This window comes from Phaseolus vulgaris, chromosome 10 (assembly GCF_000499845.2).
Source record: "Phaseolus vulgaris cultivar G19833 chromosome 10, P. vulgaris v2.0, whole genome shotgun sequence".
Taxonomy (NCBI): Eukaryota; Viridiplantae; Streptophyta; class Magnoliopsida; order Fabales; family Fabaceae; genus Phaseolus; species Phaseolus vulgaris.
The window spans coordinates 27,634,547-27,652,728 of NC_023750.2; the positions used below are offsets into that span (position 1 = coordinate 27,634,547).

Consider the following 18,182-nt stretch of genomic DNA (forward strand, 5'->3'; position numbering starts at 1 on the left):
CTTCGCTCCTTGAGCGCGAAGGTCTGGTGGTCATGGCTTTCTGGAAATTTTCTCAACTTGACCGGGTTTGGGAACTGGAACTGAAAAATGTGTGTGCTGGTACTGATGTTTTATATTGGCCCCACGGTGGGCGCCAAATGTTCCGTCCGGCTGACCAGGGTCGTCTTTGTGCGTGGCTTGTCCTCGCGAGCTAGGGCACCTTCGTCATGCTCCGTCTTTGATACCTGAAAAGAAGTGAACAAAGGGGCGCCCTCGCGGCCGTTTGCACTCTGACGATCAAGTCAGCTAGCGAGAAACATCAAAGTGACACACCCTTGGGAGGTGGACGAAAAAACTGTGCTGAGTGACTAAAAACTGTGAACTAGAATGGTGTTGCCCTAATTGCCATGTGCTCACAGTGGGTGCGCAACGAAAACAACTAGGGTTAGTGCTCTGTGTAACTGTGAGAATTAGGTTAAAACTCGAATCCCTTTTCAAATTCCCCAAGGTCCCTTTTTATACACATCTAATCTTTAAAGCGCGTTAGAGTGCATTGAAGGCGTATCCAAACATTCCTTGGAACATTCGAATCTTAACATTGGATTAACGCGTCCCTTGGCAAACTTTCCCTGAAACTTTTAATGAGCACGTTGGTATTGCCACGTGCCCCTTTGACTTGATTGTTTATTCTGTGCAGAGGGTCCTACAGCGCCGCCACCCAACTTAGGGTTTTTTCCATCGTGTGAGCCCTCTTTTCTGCGAAGTGCATTTGTCATGTGGGTTGACTTTTTAGGTGCCAACTCATGCGCCCCAATCACTAGTCACTCGCCCTGGGGGTGTATCTACCTTTCTCTCGTATCATGCACGTGGTTCTCCCCTGGTCATGGCCCTCTCCTGGGTCGTATCTGTTCCAGGACATCACAGCAGTGGCGTGGATACTTCACGAGTAAGGTTTACCCCCTACTGGTACTAGAATTTAGGGCCTTGAAGCCACCTCTCTCTTCCCCATGCTACTGTTCTGAACTATCGAGGCCCAAAACCTCCTTGCGATGTCTTAGCTTTGCAATGCTTTAACTGGCGGTACCCTTGCTTGGCGATGCCTCTTTCTTGGGCGATGCCTCTCTTGGGCGACGCCTTACTTAGGCGATACCTCAGCGAGGCGATGACTCGAGCGGTCAACCTGTTGACCTTCTTCCATGGGTCCCCGGAGGGGTTCCACAATGAGTTGACTTTTACCTTCGGTCAACGTCCAATGACGGGACGGTACAATAAAAATCTTAAAGTACCTACAAAAACGATCGTGAAATAGTGTTGTGTAGTGAGTTATCGCGTTCGAGGTCCAACCATTTTGGAAACTGATGCCCACCTGCAAACCCATATAGGTATTGATCGCGCTACACTTGACAGGTGCGATCATACCAGCACTAATGCATCGGATTCTATGGGAACTCCGCAGATAAGCGTTCTTGGGTGAGAGTAGTACTAGGATGGGTGACCTCCTGGGAAGTCCTCATGTTGCACTTCTTTTTGTATTTCTTTTTTGTGTTCTGTTTTTCTTCTTCTTCCTGGCCTAGACAGTCAAACCATGAGTTCACCTTATTTGTGCTTTTTTGGCTCACCTCTAAATAAAAATCTTAAAGTACCTACAAAAACGTTGTGAAATAGTGTTGTGTAGCGAGTTATCACGTTCGAGGTCCCACCATTTTGAAACTGTAGCCCATCTGCAAATCCATATAGGTATTCATCGCCCTACACTTGAGAGATGAGATCATAGCAGCACTAAAGCACCGGATCCCATCAGAACTCCGCAGATAAGCATCCTTGGGCGAGAGTAGTACTAGGATGGGTGACCTCCTGGGAAGTCCTCGTGTTGCACTTCTTTTTGTATTTCTTTTTTGTGGTCTTTTTCTCTTCTTCTTCCTGGCCTAGACAGTCAAACCATGAGTTCACCTTTTTTGTGCTTTTTTTGCTGATCGCTAAATAAAAATCTTAAAGTACCTACAAAAACGTTCGTGAAATAGTGTTGTGTAGCAAGTTATCGCGTTCGAGGTCCAACCATTTTGAAACTAAAGCCCACCTGCAAACCCATATAGGTTTTGATCGCGCTACGCTTGAAAGGTGCAATCACACCAGCACTAGTGCACCGGATCCCATCAGAACTCCGCAGATAAGCGTTCTTAAGCGAGAGTAGAACTAGAACGGGTGACCTCCTGGGAAGTCCTCGTGTTGCACTTCTTTTTGTATTTCTTTTTTGTGTTCTGTTTTTCTTCTTCTTCTTGGCCTAGACAGTCAAACCATGAGTTCACCTTTTTTGTGCCTTTTTTTGCTGATCTCTAAATAAAAATCTTAAAGTACCTACAATAACGATAGTGAAATAATGTGGTGTAGCGAGTTATCGCGTTCGACGTCCAACCATTTTGAAACTGAAGCCCACCTGCAAACCCATATAGGTATTGATCGCGCTACACTTGACAGGTGCGATCATACCAGCACTAATGCACCGGATCCCATCAGAACTCCGCAGATAAGCGTGCTTGGGCGAGAGTAGTACTGGGATGGGTGACCTCCTGGGAAGTTCTCATGTTGGATTTTGTACCGTCCTGGTAGTCGGAAGTGATGACGTGGCAGCAAGCTATTACGTAGGTGTGTTGAGTAGGGCCCATGGCTGTCTGAAGGGAAGGAAGTCGGGGGGCTCGTGTGGTCGCCAATTATTAAGTTTGGCGTGCTCCGGGCTCGTGTTGAGAAGAGGTCGCCCGATACGAACCCAGACGACCTCGTGGTTAGAGATCGCCGAAACAAGGACATCGCCAAAGATGAAGTCAGATAGTCATTTCCTAGCTAGCCAGAGGATGAGGTCGGGAGACAGCTTACTTGAGCATACACGGTGAAGCAGGTAGAGTAGATCGTGAAGACGGCCGGCAAGACCACAGGGAAGGTGCGTATGAAGGCACCCGAACTCGCCATGCAGAAGAGATCACGCTCCAAGGCAGTTTTGCGCTCCATGCGTAAGTAACTTATCCAAAAGCCTGAAGAGTAAGTGGCGCTCAAGTCAAGGATGCCCCAGATGATGACACGTGTACAGCTGGATGCGAGCCACGTGTCCAGATGTGTAACTGCCAGGAGAGAGAAAGTGCCCAGGTATATAAAAGTTTCCAACGAACTTTGAGGTACGCACGTTCAGATTGTTTCTTTACGATTGCAAGTCTTGAGTACGCTGAGAGAGAACTTTTTCACGGTTCCTTAGAGTTCTTGAGTTTTACTCTTAAGTAATTGGTGGTTCAGTTGCTGACATGGGCGTCGGAGCGTGATCGGCCGCAGCGGCGCCGTTCTGTCTTTTGCAGGTTCCTGAGGTGGATCGCGGTGAAGGACGGAGGCTAACACGGCGCAGAAGTCGATCCAGGTTTGACGAGGCAAGGCTCCAACGTTTTGGTCAACAGGCAGGATCATCAGGCGCCCACCGTGGGGCCGTGTAAAACCTGTTCCCATCCACAACGTGAGTTCTTGGGAGTTTCTGCAGTTTCTGTGTGGTTGTGTGCTAGTGCAACCATTTTTCGCCGTTCATCTAAGCTTTGTTCGGTAGATTCGCGTTTTCCGCCGTTTGTTTGAGTTCTTGTTCTGTGAGTTGAGGTTTTTCGCTGCTTACGCGAGTTTTAATCGGTGAGATCTAAGTTTCGCCGCTCGTTCGGATTTTTGTGGAAGAAGCAGTGGTTTGTGGTGGAGTCACGAGTGTCTGTGAAGGTTTTGCTGTCGAAGTTGTGCTCTTGAAGTTCTTCAGAGTGTAGCGAAGTTCTGACCGATTGATCGCTGAATCAATCGGCGCTGAAGAAGGTGTTGTTCGTCACTCCTTGTGATCTGTCAAGTTTTCATGAGAAAGATGAGAAGCAACCGTTCAAGTCCAGTTGCGCCCGTTGCTGCTGAAGGCGCCATGACTATGGCGCAGATGGTGGAAATCATGCGTTCGCTGCAGGCGAATGTGGAAGCCTCGCGCATAGAGCAGGCAAGAATGCACGAGGACCTGGTCGCCTCTCGGGCCAAGAATGAAGAGCTTAGCAGAGTGACTGAGGAATTGCGTCAAGCTCTTCAGGAGCAGCGAGGGCGTCCAGTCGCTGAAGAGGTTGCGCCGTCAACGCCGCCCCGCGTTTTCCCTATGCCTTTCGCTCAGGCGATTACAGACACGCCAATCCCTGTGAGTGTGGTACCTGTGAAGGCTGTTTTTACCGCGTGGAGGATCCTGAGGCACATCTCACCACGTTCCACACGCAGATGATGCTGTCAGGAGGATCGGATGCTGTGTACTGCAAGATGTTTGTAAGCACACTCCAGGGAACAACGCTGGAATGGTTTTTGAGCCTGCCTACAGGTCACATAACCAACTTCCAACAGTTTTCGAAGATCTTCGTCGAGCAGTACATAGTGAACAAGGCACCGCCTAGGGTGTCTTATGATCTGTTCGACATAAGGCAGTACCAGGGAGAGTCCCTCAGGGACTACTTGAATCGTTTTGGGGCACAGATGGTCCGTTCGCCGGCCAAGGATGAAGAGATGTTGGTCTACGCGTTCAAGAAGGGCGTGCTGCCAGGACCCTTCTGCGAGGCGTTGATTAGGGCCCACCCCGCCACGTTTGTTGAGGTTCGGCGACTTGCGGTGGCCCACATCGCCGATGAAAGTGAGGTCGCCGAGAAGAGGGGAAGCATGGCCCCCGCTAGGCCACGTGCCCAGACCAGGATCCAGCCACAGAGGGTGCTGGAGACAGCGGCGGCCAAGAGGGATCAGAGGACTCGCCATCCTTACGATCCAAGAAAAAACAAGGGTAGAGGCCCGGGGCGCCCTCAACTGGCACGTCGGGAGTACAATCGCCCGCCGAAACATAAGTTCGTGATGGGATTGGCGGATCTGATCGCCATTCCTAATATAGCAGCCAGGCTGAAGACGCCCGAGAAGGTGGGCGACAAGGTGTTGGGACCAAAGCCAGACGCCTGGTGCGAGTTCCACCAGGGCTTTGGCCACACCGTGGTCTCATGTTTGGCTTTAGGATACCAGCTCGACGACCTGGTCAAGAGCGGGTTCCTAAATGATTACTTGCTGGATAGAAGGACGGGGGGTGCGTTGAGCTCCCAGCCCGCAGGTGGTGAGGCTTAGCAGCACGAGATGCCTACTCACGGAGAGATCCACACCATTGCAGGAGGTTTCTCGGGTGGTGGATGCACCGCGTCACAGAGGAAGAAGTATGCGAGGTCTGTGATGACGGTGGACATGTTCGAGGACCACTCGCCGGATGTGGACATTACGTTCACAAAGCAAGATCTTCGGGACGTTGTGCCTCACGACAACGACCCTATAGTCATCTCGCTGATTACAACGGGAAGGAAGGTCCACAGGGTTCTGGTGGACCAAGGAAGCTCGGCAGACGTAATGTTCTGGCCGACTTTCACGCAGTTGGAGTTGCCCCTTGACCAGCTGAGGCCCTATGGAGGGTGTTTGTATGGCTTCGCTGGCGATCAGGTGGAGGTCTGGGGGTACATTGAGTTGAGAACTACGTTCACGGATGAGGCGGGCTCGAGAACAGAGAAAATCAAGTACCTCGTCGTGAACGCTCCTTCAGCATACAACATTCTGTTGGGAAGGCCAACACTCAACAGGATAGGAGTTGTGCCTTCCACCAGGCACATGAAGGTGAAGTTGCCATCGATGGAAGGGGTGGTGATCACCATCAAATCCGACCAAAAAGAAGCAAAGAAGTGCTATGAGAATAGCCTGAAGAACAAGAGGTCCGTGAGTTACGTGACAACCACCCCACCTCCCGGTGTGAAGCCCAGGCCGACGGTAATAGAGGAGATCGCCGCAAGCGACGTGATGATGGTGGATGCTGAGTTGAGGGAGGAGAACGTCGGTCGAGAGGAGGAGGCGAGGAATCGCCCCGAAGAAGCGAGGGAGCTGGGAATCGCTAGGGCGGTGATCGCCAGAGAAACCAGACCAAAACCCGTCCAGTAGTGGCTCGAAAGGGAGATCGGGGGAAAGATCTTCAAGCTGGGAAGATCTCTAGAGGCTGAGCTCCAGGACCAGATCGCCAAGGTGATAGAGCGGCATCTGGATGCGTTCGCATGGTCCGTTTCGGACATGCCCGGGATCGATCCCGACTTCTTGTGCCATCATTTGGCGATGGACAACCAGGTCAGACCGGTGCGACAGAAGAGAAGGAAGTTCAACGAGGAGAGGAGGCAGGCGATTAGAGACGAAACCCAGAAGCTCCTCGTTGCAGGCCATATCAGGGAGGTGCAGTACCCTGAGTGGCTGGCCAACGTCGTACTGGTAAAGAAGAGCAATGGGAAGTGGCGCATGTGCGTCGACTTCACTGATCTGAACAAGGCCTGCCCAAAGGATTCATATCCTTTGCCAAGTATAGACGCCCTGGTCGACAATGTTGCAGGGTGTAAGTTGCTGAGCTTCCTGGATGCCTTCTTGGGGTACAACCAGATAAAGATGCATCCTAGGGATGAAGAGAAGACCGCCTTCATGACCGAGAGGTCGTGCTACTGCTACAAGGTGATGCCTTTTGGTCTGAAGAAAGTCGGGGCCACGTACCAGAGGTTGATGGATCGGGTGCTTGCACCAATGCTGGGAAGGAATGTGCAAGCCTACGTGGATGACATGGTCGTGACCTCGCCAGACAAGAGCAAGCACGTTGCGGACTTGGAGGAGTTGTTCACTACGATCGCCAAGTTCAGGCTAAAAGTGAATCCCGAGAAGTGCATCTTTGGTGTGGAGGCTGGGAAGTTCTTGGGGTTCCTCTTAACTGAGAGAGGAATAGAAGCCAACCCTGATAAGTGTGCCGCCATCTTGGCGATGAGGAGCCCGACAACCGTGAAGGAGGTGCAGCAGCTCATGGGTCGGATGGCCGCCCGTCTCGTTTCGTGTCGGCTAGCGGAGAGAAGGGCCATCCGTATTTCCAGTGTTTAAGGCGGAATAACAAGTTTGCCTGGACGAAGGAGTGTGAAGAAGCCTTCGTCAAACTTAAAGAGTACCTGGCGAGCCCGCCAGTATTGTGCAAACCGCTGATGGGGACCCCTCTCAGGTTGTATTTTGCTGTGACTGAGAGGGCGGTAAGTGCGGTGCTCGCCCAAGACCAAGATCAGGCCCAAAGGCCTATTTATTTTGTTAGTAAGGTGCTGCAGGGCCCCGAAATGAGATATCAGGCCCTGGAGAAGGCTGCACTGGCAGTGGTTTTTTCGGCAAGAAGGTTACGCCACTATTTCCACAGCTTCACAATACTGGTGATGACCGACTTGCCCATCCAGAAGGTTCTGAAGAAGCCCGACGTAGCTGGGAGGATGGTGAAGTGGGTTGTGGAGCTGTCGGAGTTCGACATCAAGTATGAGCCCCGAGGTCCGATTAAGGGACAGATTTTCGCAGATTTCGTGGTCGAGCTCTCGTCAGAAGCCACGCGAGATGAGGGGAATGACTTTCGTTGGGTGCTTTCGGTGGATGGATCGTCGAACCAGCAGGGCAGTGGTGCTGGAGTCATCTTGGAAGGGCCCAACGGCGTGCTGATCGAGCAGTCCCTGAGGTTTGCCTTCAAGGCCAGCAACAACCAAGCAGAATATGAGGCGCTGATCGCCGGTATCTTGTTGGCCAAGGAGATGGGAGCTAGGGTGTTAATGGCTAAGAGTGATTCGCTGTTGGTCACGGGACAAGTAACAGGCGAATTCCAGGCCAAGGATCCACAAATGGCAGCTTACCTGGAGTATGTACAGGAGTTGAAGAGTTCCTTTGCCTCCTTTGAAGTAGTGCATGTGCCCTGAGAGCAGAATGCCCGAGCTGACTTGCTAGCTAAGCTCGCCAGTTCAGGCAAGGGGGTAGGCAGAGGACAGTAATCCAAGAAACTCTGAAGACACCCAGAGCATTTGTGGCAGATCACCTGGTTCTTCAGATAAGCAAATCGACGGAGAAAGCGGCGAGAAGTCACAGGTTTTTGACCCAGGAGACCTTGAGATCGCCAAGAATAAGGGCATGTCGGGGAGAGAAGGTGAACGTGGCACAAGTCTGCGCTACCCATGAGCCAGACACCTGGGTAACACAGTACAAGCGATGCCTGGCGGATGGCCTTCTCCCGCTGGATCCGACGGAGGCCAGGAAGATAAAGAAGAACTCGAGCAAGTTCACGATGATTGATGGCGAGTTGTACAGGTTTGGGTTCACTCACCCACTCCTGGAATGTGTGCACGGAGAGAAATGTACAAGAATCATGGCTGAGCTACATGAAGGAATATGTGGAAGCCACGTCGGGGGTCGAGCTCTGGCCGCAAGGACTCTCCGCGCAGGTTACTACTGGCCAACAATGAGAGAAGACTGCAAGAAGTACGCGCAGTGTTGCAAGCAATGTCAGTAGCACGCCGATTGGCACAAGGCGCCTCCCGAGGAGTTGAAGTCGATTCACAGCCCTTGGCCGTTTCATACATGGGGGATCGACATTCTGGGACCCTTTCCATTGGCGATCAGGCAGATGAAGTACTTGGTGGTGGCGATTGAATATTTCACCAAGTGGATTGAAGCAGAGCCGGTGGCCCAGATCACCGCGCAGCTTTGTGTGGAAGAACATCGTATGCCGGTTTGGTGTGCCCAAGCGCCTGGTGTCAGATAACGGAACTCAGTTAGCAAGTCACCTGTTGAAAAAGCTGTGCGAAGGGGTGGGAATTCAACAAGTATTTGCATCTGTTGAGCACCCTCAGACGAATGGCCAAGTAGAGTCAGCCAATCGGGTATTGCTAAGAGGTTTGAAGAGAAGGCTAGAGAAAGCCAAAGGAAGTTGGGCTGAGGAGGTACCCCGTATAGTCTGGGCGTACCACACCACCGAGCAGTCAGGAACCCATGAGACCCCATTCAGCCTGGTCTATGGATGCGACGCAATGATTCCAGTGGAAATCCAAGAGAGCTCGCCGAGATTCCAGAACTTTGTAGCGGAAGACTCGAATGAGGAAAGAAGGTTGAATCTGGATTTGCTGGATGAGGTCAGGGACGAGGCAAGAGTGAAGGCTGAGGCAGTGAAAAGAAGGATTGAACGAAGATATAACTCGAAGGTGATGCCAAGGCAGTTCAGAGAAGGCGACCTGGTGATGAGGAAGGCCCACCAGTACGAGATGGAGAACAAGCTGTCGCCTAAGTGGACGGGACCGTTCAGGATAACCGAGGCGCTCGGGAACGACGCCTACCGCTTAGAAACGTTGGAAGGAGGGGCGATCCCTCGTACCTGGAACGCCACGCACCTCAATTTATATTACAGTTAAAAGCTTTGCAAGTAAAACAAACACGAAGAGTTTGCAAGCTTTCTGTTAAAACAGTTTAAAAGGGGGCACTCTTTTTTCCCTAAGGAGGGTTTTTAATGAGACACCCAATAAAGAAGGGTTTTCGAAGTTCAAGGTGTTTTAGATTGCATGCTTGTTGTTATTGCAAGAATTTTGAAAAAGAAAGACCTTGTCACCCAAAAGTGATTTAAGGCAAGTTTTGAAGCTATGTCGCATGCTTTCTAAAGAATTTCTAAGTCCCCATCGTCTTTCGGCGATTGGCGGCATCAGTTAAAGTTTAAAGTCCTCATCGTCTTTCGGCGATCGGAGGCACCAGTTAAAAGACCTCAACGCCCTCGCGCGTCCTGAGGCGAGAAAGAGATAAAGACCTCCTCGCCGTCGAGCGAGTGCAGGTGAGAAAGAGTAAAAAGTCCTCAGTGCTTCCAGAGGAGAGGGGATGTAGCCTCTGGGGCAATGTAGAGGCACCAGTAAAAAGTCCTCAGTGCTTCCGGGGGAGAGAAGATGTAGCCCCTGGGACAATGTAGAGGCACGAGTTAAAGACCTTCTCGCCGATGAGCGAGTTCAGGCGAGTTAAAGACCTTCTCGCCGATGAGCGAGTTCAGGCGAGTTAAAGACCTTCTCGCCGTCGAGCGAGTTCAGGCAAGATAAAATCCTTCTCGTCTCGAACGAGTTCAGGTACGGCGTGGAGGGTGGAAGAAGTTTAAAGGATAGCTAAGGTAGGTTCGAAGAGAACACTTAGCTATCCAGCTCGCTGTCCCGAAAGTCAGGGAAAGTAGAGAGGGATCCGAAAGGCGCCTCTACCCCCAGATGAGGGAACAAGGGCGAAGCTATGAAGGCGAGAGGAAGCTGGTATCGCCAAGAATCTTTGGCGATCAGAAGAAATTCAAGCAATAGCAAGAGTTAAGGCCCGTTTTGATAAGGCAGGTCGGGAGAGCTATGTTCTAAACTATTAGTTGGGTTGAAGCTCGTTGTTTGGAAAGTGGTTCCGCGCTGAGGTCCATTATCTTAAAGGTTCACAAGTTGTTAGAAGACTATCATTCGAAAGACGGTAGTTTGAAGCAGTTATTGAACAGTCGCGCCCACAAAATTGCTAAGTCAATTTCGTTTGAAGCGATTTATACAAGAAGAAATAAGGGAGATTATATAAAGAAGCAAGAAATGTCATAACACAGTGGCATCAGTTTGAATTACATGTACCAAAGAGGAAAAATTATTACAAGTAAGTTGTGTAAGAAAAAGACAGATGAATAAGTGATGGAGGGAAACTGCTAGTCTTCAGAGGGAACGATCTTTCCATCCACCACTTCATTGTTTAGCGACACCATGGAAAGGTCCAGATCAGGGTACTGGTAGGCGAATTGCTCCAGGGCGGCGTCAAACCCAGCAGCGAGGATTTGGGCAGAGCTCAGCTCGAGTTCTTCAGTTTGCTTCTTGAGCCCCTCGGTCTGCAGTTTTAGTTCTTCAGCCCTCTCACGAGCTTGAAGAAGGTCTTCAGTAATCCTCTTGTTTTCCGCCTGCGCCTGGGCCAGCTCTGCGGCGATCCCTTCGTTCTCCTTTTTGGCCTCAGCAAGTTTAGCCATGGTATCGTCTCTCTCTTTTTCAGTTTTCCCCAAGAGGACCTCCCGATCTACGGACCTCTTCTCAAGGCTTTCTACCTTGGCGGCATCTGCTTTGATCGACGCCTCCAGGTCAGCCACCTTGAGACGATAGGGGACCAGTTTGCTCTCCAGCTCAATTTTATCTTGAGCTAAGAGGTGCACCCTATGGCGTAGATCGGTGGCCTCCTTGCGCGCCACCCGCAGCTCGGTGCTCATAGCATCCTCCACTCGCGAATGGTCGATCTCCGCCAGCATAAGGTTGCAGGACAATTTCTCCGCCTCGATTCTTATTAGGCGATTCTCCTCTTGGAGCACGGAGATGTCGTCCTGGAGTTTCTTGCTGGAACTCTCCACAGCTTTTGATATGATGGAGGGGAGATCCTCTGCCATCATTTTGAGTTTTTCTGAGAAGGGTTCCCACATCCCTTTGACCACAAGGGAAAGGTTTGCTCGTGGAAGCGCTGGAGGAGCCTGGTGCTGGTTCTCGCCACCACCTTCTTGAATTGGTTGGTGAGTTGGAGCTTCTTGGCGTGGTGGTGACGAGGGGGACTCGGTGATGATGATGGGTGAGTTGTGAGTACCTTCATCCCCACCTGCCGCAGCATCGGCGATTGAGGCGGTTGAAGGAGGACCCCCTCCAGCAGATACAAAGGGCGTGGAGGCACTCGGAGGGTTCTCCATGAAGTTGGGCTCAGTGGCCTCAACCACGGGAAGTGCAGCCGCCAAAGGAACTGCTTGAACCGGCAGTGTTGCAGCTGGGGGAGAAGGCGGTGTTGGAATGGGGGCTGGTGGTGAGGACGGTGTTGATGTTGGAAGAGGAGGTGGAGCAGGTGGTGAAGAAGGCGCCACCCTTCTTCTTTTGGTGATGAGGCCATCCTCAGTTGCCTCATCGTCTTCTCCTTCATCCTCATGGACCACCTGAGGGGTTTTCCTCTTTGGCTTCCTGAGGATGAGTTTCTTGCGCTGTTGGGTGGGCAAGGCTTCTGAAGGAGCTGGGCCTTTAGGGGGCGATCTGCCTTGAGCAGCGGCGATCTCCACCACTGAGTTAGGCACGGTTTGGGAGCCCGACGCCAACCCATGGGCTCGGGCGAGCGCCCTCAATTCGGCTAGTTTGCCTTTACCCAACATGAGATCTGCATAATGAGAAGGTATACAGGTCAGCTCAAAGACAAAGATAAACACATGGGTAAGTGTGCAAATTAGACAAACAAGTGGTGCAGAAAATAAAGACCAAGTCTAGTGCGCAATAGACAAGACGCTCAAGGATGGATAACAAAAGTGCAACACGGGGCAAAGACTTAAGCGTTGAGATAAGCACTAACCTATGCGAGCCTCGAGTTGGTCTTCGAAGAAGTCAAAGGAGATGAGCGCAGTGGTGAGAAAGGTGATGTTAGCGTCTGCCACGCTTTTCCAGAAGAGGCACAGGTCCTTATCCAAATCGCCCATGTTGTCGGGGCTTCTTGGCTTTCTAAAGCTTCCCTTGGAGTCTTTATTTCCCTTGTTTACCCAGTACAAGGGAAAGCCGTCGAGCAGCGAAGCGTCCTGATCATTCTGGCACACTTGGACGAATTTATCTTTCCAATCCTTGTAAGATTGCTGGAAGATAGAGAGGATCAACCTCCCAGCAATTCCGTTCAGGCTCACCCAAAGGCGATCTCCAGGGTTCTTGGCTTCGAACAGGAAAAGGAACACGTCTACTGAGGCCGGTAGTCCCAGATGTGCGCACACAATTTGAAACGCCCGCACGAATGCCCAGCTGTTGGGATGGAGCTGGGCGGCGACGATGTCGAGCTCGGTTAGTAGTTCCCGCTCAAAGCGAGTGAGGGGGAACCTGAGTTTCACCTTCTTGAATAGGGTGGTGTACACAAAGCAGAACAACTCGCCGTTGTTCTTTTTGTCATCAGCGCAGACCGGCACATCGGGGGGACAAGGCAACACCATCAATTTGTCATCGTGCTCCTTGTGGAACGACAGGTTGGGCTCGTCCCCTTTCTTCAATCGAAGCACTGCCCCAGCAGAATTTACTGAGGAAGTTTCCCTCAGCAAAGTTGAGGTGGCCCAGGGGTATAGCTTCTTGTAGTCTGGAGAGGCGTTGGAGGCTCCTCCAGCGACTGGTGGAGCAGCCTGAGCGGGGTTGGGGCGAGAGGTTGCAGGCCTCTCAGCCTGGGAAGAGAGAGCACCAGGTGCTCGCGGTGGGTTATGAGTCTGAGATGGAGGGTTTCGCGATGAGGGAGGAGGATTCGCGGTTATCTTTGTACGAACCATCGCGGGAACTGCAAAGGAAAAAGTAAAAGAGAGGTGAGCGAAGGTTGCAGAGGTTGATCTGATTGTGAATGAAGGACGGAAAACGAACGAACGAAAGTTCGTTGTGATGGAAGAAGGGGAAGGTGAAGCCCTAAGTTGCGAAAAAGGGGAAGAAGAAGGAACAACCCACAGCGTATGCACCAGACAGTTAATGGATGATGCGAATCGGTTAAAATGCAGCAAACATCAACAGAAGAAGTAAAAGAAGTACCTTTCGATGATCAGATGAACGTTGTAGGAAGTTGGGAATTCAGAGAGTTGAAAAGCGTCGTGGGTTTTGCAGAAGGAGTTCAGAACGTTTGGGAAGGCCAAGAGGTGATGAAACAGTAGAAACGAAATGGGTTTAAGGGTTTTTCAAATGATTTTTGGAAGCGTAAACGACAGCTGAAGATGACCGTTGATGAAGCCACGTGTCGAGCGATTGGAGAAGTGTTTGGTGGAGCGTCAGGAAAGCAGAAAGTACGAACGTTTGGAATTCTGCGCCAGCGCCACGTAGATCGGTAGTGACGTGACTTCTTTAGTCTTTTCGCTGGACAAGTCTTCGCTTAAGACTGGGGGGCTTGTGTACCGTCCTGGTAGTCGGAAGTGATGACGTGGCAGCAAGCTATTACGTAGGTGTGTTGAGTAGGGCCCATGGCTGTCTGAAGGGAAGGAAGTCGGGGGGCTCGTGTGGTCGCCAATTATTAAGGTTGGCGTGCTCCGGGCTCGTGTTGAGAAGAGGTTGCAAGATACGAACCCAGACGACCCCGTGGTTAGAGATCGCCGAAACAAGGACATCGCCAAAGATGAAGTCAGATAGTCATTTCCTAGCTAGCCAGAGGATGAGGTCGGGAGACAGCTTACTTGAGCATACACGGTGAAGCAGGTAGAGTAGATCGTGAAGGCGGCCGGCGAGACCACAGGGAAGGTGCGTATGAAGGCACCCGAACTCGCCATGCAGAAGAGATCACGCTCCAAGACAGTTTTGTGCTCCATGCGTAAGTAACTTAGCCAAAAGCCTGAAGAGTAAGAAGTGGCGCTCAAGTCAAGGATGCCCCATATGATGACACGTGTACAGCTGGATGCGAGCCACGTGTCCAGATGTGTAACTGCCAGGAGAGAGAAAGTGCCCAGGTATATAAGAGTTTCCAACGAACTTTGAGGTACGCACGCGTTTAGATTACTTCTTTACAACTGCGAGAACGAGAGTACGCTGAGAGAGAACTTGGCACGGTTCCTTAGAGTTCTTGAGTTTTTCTCTTAGTAATTGGTGGTTCAGTCGCTGACTTGGGCGTCGGAGCGTGATCGGCCACAGCGGCGCCGTTCTGTCTTTTGCAGGTTCCTGAGGTGGATCGCGGTGAAGGACGGAGGCTAACACGGCGCAGAAGTCGATCCAGGTTTGACGAGGCAAGGCTCCAGCGTTTTGGTCAACAGGCAGGATCAGATTTCTTGTTGTATTTCTTTTTTGTGTTCTATTTTTCATCTTCTTCCTGGCCTAGACAGTCAAACCATGAGTTCACCTTTTTTGTGCTTTTTTTTTTGCTCACCTCTAAATAAAAATCTTAAAGTACCTATAAAAACGATCCTGAAATAGTGTTGTGTAGCGAGTTATCACGTTCGAGGTCCAACCATTTTGAAACTGTACCCCACCTGCAAACCCATATAGGTATTCATCGCGCTACACTTGAGAGATGAGATCATAGCTGATGTGATTCCACTAGCCATATAGAGAATGATTCTTGACATTCTTAGGAATCACCTTTTGCTGGACATTATTTAGGCACTTTTCTTAGAGTTGGATCAATGTTCTAAGACAAGAAATCACCAAAAAAATAGTACCAAATCCTAAACTCATTTGGATGTTCCACATATTGTCAAATTGAACCAAAAGAAATGGAGGAAAGGCAAAAACACTAATTAACAGAACAAAACAGCAAGGTACCGAATCAAAATGCTGGAATTGAAGAAGAAAATATGAGGGACAGCCAAGAACACAAATGAACCATAGCTACACATTAACAAGCTGAAATTGCCGAACCAAAACAACTAGGAAACAAGCTAAGACAAGGAAATTAACAAGAGAAGAAAGGAAGGAGAAGAGAATGCTCATGAAGATGGAACAAAGGTTGGATGATCACGCCACTAGAAGTATGGATTCTCCTAGATGAGTGTGCAAGCTGCCACTTGAGGAAACCATGATCCTTCAAGATAAGACTAGAGAAGAAGGCTCAAAAGCTCTCTAATGCTCACTCCAATTTTGAGTATAGTTTCTTTAGATCAATTCAAATCTGAATTTTACAAAGGGAGCACCTCTATTTATAGCCTAAGGTGCTGAAATGTAAGCTACACAAATTCAAAAACTCCCTCCCAAAAAGCTTCTAGAATTGGCGCCTAAAACAAAGCATGAGGAAGGTGTGACTTCTTCCTTCACTTTGGCACCTCCTATTCTACTCCTACACCTATCTACTAAGACACCCCCCCTAAGACTCCTAACTAAAGATTAAAAGATGCTTTAACAATAGAGGTTTCTAATGTTTCCCTCTAAGCACCTTCAACAATATTCTTTATTATTTAATACTTGGCCTTGCCATTCATAGGATGGACTTGGGTTTGGGCTTGGGCATCTCTTTATTTTATGACTTCTTTTAATTTTGAGAAGACTAGAAGGAAGAACTTCAAGTGTGATGCTGAATTGCCTCTTCCTTCATTAATAAAAACCTCCTTTACTTCACTCTCATCAATAGCATCACTAATGCACCGGATCCCATCAGAACTCCGCAGATAAGCGTCCTTGGGCGAGAGTACTACTAGGATGGGTGACCTCCTAGGAAGTCCTCGTGTTGCACTTCTCTTTGTATTTCTTTTTTGTGTTCTGTTTTTCTTCTTCTTCCTGGCCTAGACAGTCAAACCATGAGTTCACCTTTTTTGTGCTTTTTTTTTTGCTCACCTCTAAATAAAAATCTTAAAGTACCTACAAAAACGATCGTGAAATAGTGTTGTGTAGCGAGTTATCGCGTTCGACGTCCAACCATTTTGAAAACTGAAGCCCACCTGCAAACCCATATAGGTATTGATCGCGCTACGCTTGACAGGTTCGATCATACCAGCACTAATGCACCTGATTCTATCGGAACTCCGCAGATAAGCGTGCTTGGGTGAGAGTAGTACTAGGATGGGTGACCTCCTGGGAAGTCCTCGTGTTGCACTTCTTTTTGTATTTATTTTTGTGTTCTGTTTTTCTTCTTCTTCCTGGCCTAGATAATCAAACCATGAGTTCACCTTTTTTGTGCGTTTTTTTTTTTTTGCTGACCTCTAAATAAAAATCTTAAAGTACCTACAAAAACGATAGTGAAATAGTGTTGTGTAGCGAGTTATCGCGTTCCAGGTCCAACCATTTTGAAACTGAAGCCCACCTGCAAACCCTTATAGGTATTGATCGCGCTACACTTGACAGGTGCGATCATACCAGCACAAATGCACTGGATCCCATCAGAACTCCGTAGTGAAGTGTGCTTGGGCGAGAGTAGTACTAGGATGGGTGACCTCTTCGGAAGTCCTCGTGTTGCACTTCTTTTTGTATTTTTTTTTTGTGTTCTGTTTTTCTTATTCTTCCTGGCCTAGACAGTCAAACCATGAGTTTACCTTTTGTGTTCTTTTTTTTTGCCGATCTCTAAATAAAAATCTTAACGTACCTACAAAAAGAATCGTGAAATAGTGTTGTGTAGTGAGTTATCGTATTCGAGGTCCAACCATTTTGAAACTGTAGCCCACCTTCAAACCCCTATTGGTATTGATCGCGCTACACTTGAGAGATGAGATCATAGTAGCACTAATGCACCGGATCCCATCAGAACTCCGCTGCTAAACGTGCTTGGGCGAGAGTAGTACTAGGACGGGTGACCTCCTGGGAAGTCCTCGTGTTGCAGTTCTTTTTGTATTTCTTTTTTGTGTTTTGTTTTTCTTCTTCTTCCTGGCCTAGACAGTCAAACCATGAGTTCACCTTTTTTGTGCTTTTTTTTGCTGATCTCTAAAAAAAAATCTTAAAGTACCTACAAAAACGATCGTGAAATAGTGTGGTGTAGCGAGTTATCGCGTTCAAGGTCCAACCATTTTGAAACTGAAGCCCACCTGCAAACTCATATAGGTATTGATCGCGCTACACTTGACAGGTGCGATCATACCAGCACAAATGCACCGGATCCCATCAGAACACCGCAGTTAGGGGTGCTTGGGATAGAGTAGTACTAGGATGGGTGACGTCCTGGGAAGTTCTCTTGTTGCACTTCTTTTTGTATTTCTTTTTTGTGTTATGTTTTTCTTCTTCTTCCTGGACTAGACAGTCAAACCATGAGTTCAACTTTTTTGTGCTTATTTTTTGCTGACCTCTAAAATAAGATCTTAAAGTACCTACAAAAACGATATTGAAATAGTGTTGTGTAGCGAGTTATCGCGTTCGAGGTCCAACCATTTTGAAACTGAAGCCCACCTGCAAACTCGTATAGGTATTGATTGCGCTACACTTGACAGGTGCGATCATACCAGCACTAATGCACCGGATCCCATCAGAACACCGCAGTTAGGGGTGCTTGGGATAGAGTAGTACTAGGATGGGTGACGTCCTGGGAAGTTCTCTTGTTGCACTTCATTTTGTATTTCTTTTTTGTGTTATGTTTTTCTTCTTCTACCTGGCCTAGACAATCAAACAATGAGTTCACCTTTTTTGTGCTTTTTTTTGCTGATCTCTAAATAAAAATCTTAAAGTACCTACAAAAACGATAGTGAAATAGTGTGGTGTAGCGAGTTATCGCGTTCAACGTCCAACCATTTTGAAATTGAAGCCCACCTGCAAACCCATATAGGTTTTGATCGCAATACACTTGACAGGTGCGATCACACCAGCACTAATGCACCGGATCCCATCAGAACTCCGCAGATAAGCGTTCTTGGGCGAGAGTAGTACTAGGTCGGGTGACCTCCTGGGAAGTCCTCCTGTTGCACTTCTTTTTGTATTTCTTTTTTGTGT

The 18,182-nt window shown here is 49.2% G+C and overlaps 9 non-coding genes and 2 pseudogenes across 9 annotated transcripts; all 11 read left to right on the forward strand.

Moving 5' to 3' along the window:
- Window positions 1-1,384: 1,384 nt before the first annotated feature.
- LOC137819824 (5S ribosomal RNA) lies at window positions 1,385-1,503 on the forward strand. Its single transcript, XR_011082437.1, has one exon. It is a non-coding gene; the product is annotated as a 5S ribosomal RNA (ribosomal RNA).
- A 236-nt stretch (window positions 1,504-1,739) lies between these two features.
- Window positions 1,740-1,858, forward strand: LOC137819825 (5S ribosomal RNA). Its single transcript, XR_011082438.1, has one exon. It is a non-coding gene; the product is annotated as a 5S ribosomal RNA (ribosomal RNA).
- Window positions 1,859-2,095: 237 nt separating this feature from the next.
- Window positions 2,096-2,214, forward strand: LOC137819872 (5S ribosomal RNA; annotated as a pseudogene).
- A 238-nt stretch (window positions 2,215-2,452) lies between these two features.
- Window positions 2,453-2,571, forward strand: LOC137819965 (5S ribosomal RNA). Its single transcript, XR_011082523.1, has one exon. It is a non-coding gene; the product is annotated as a 5S ribosomal RNA (ribosomal RNA).
- A 13,318-nt stretch (window positions 2,572-15,889) lies between these two features.
- LOC137819882 (5S ribosomal RNA) lies at window positions 15,890-16,008 on the forward strand (annotated as a pseudogene).
- Window positions 16,009-16,249: 241 nt separating this feature from the next.
- On the forward strand, window positions 16,250-16,368 carry LOC137819845 (5S ribosomal RNA). Its single transcript, XR_011082457.1, has one exon. It is a non-coding gene; the product is annotated as a 5S ribosomal RNA (ribosomal RNA).
- Window positions 16,369-16,611: 243 nt separating this feature from the next.
- On the forward strand, window positions 16,612-16,730 carry LOC137819852 (5S ribosomal RNA). The gene has a single exon (XR_011082463.1). It is a non-coding gene; the product is annotated as a 5S ribosomal RNA (ribosomal RNA).
- A 239-nt stretch (window positions 16,731-16,969) lies between these two features.
- Window positions 16,970-17,088, forward strand: LOC137819831 (5S ribosomal RNA). The gene has a single exon (XR_011082443.1). It is a non-coding gene; the product is annotated as a 5S ribosomal RNA (ribosomal RNA).
- Window positions 17,089-17,326: 238 nt separating this feature from the next.
- LOC137819835 (5S ribosomal RNA) lies at window positions 17,327-17,445 on the forward strand. The gene has a single exon (XR_011082447.1). It is a non-coding gene; the product is annotated as a 5S ribosomal RNA (ribosomal RNA).
- A 239-nt stretch (window positions 17,446-17,684) lies between these two features.
- LOC137819819 (5S ribosomal RNA) lies at window positions 17,685-17,803 on the forward strand. Its single transcript, XR_011082432.1, has one exon. It is a non-coding gene; the product is annotated as a 5S ribosomal RNA (ribosomal RNA).
- A 238-nt stretch (window positions 17,804-18,041) lies between these two features.
- On the forward strand, window positions 18,042-18,160 carry LOC137819798 (5S ribosomal RNA). Its single transcript, XR_011082411.1, has one exon. It is a non-coding gene; the product is annotated as a 5S ribosomal RNA (ribosomal RNA).
- Window positions 18,161-18,182: the final 22 nt, after the last annotated feature.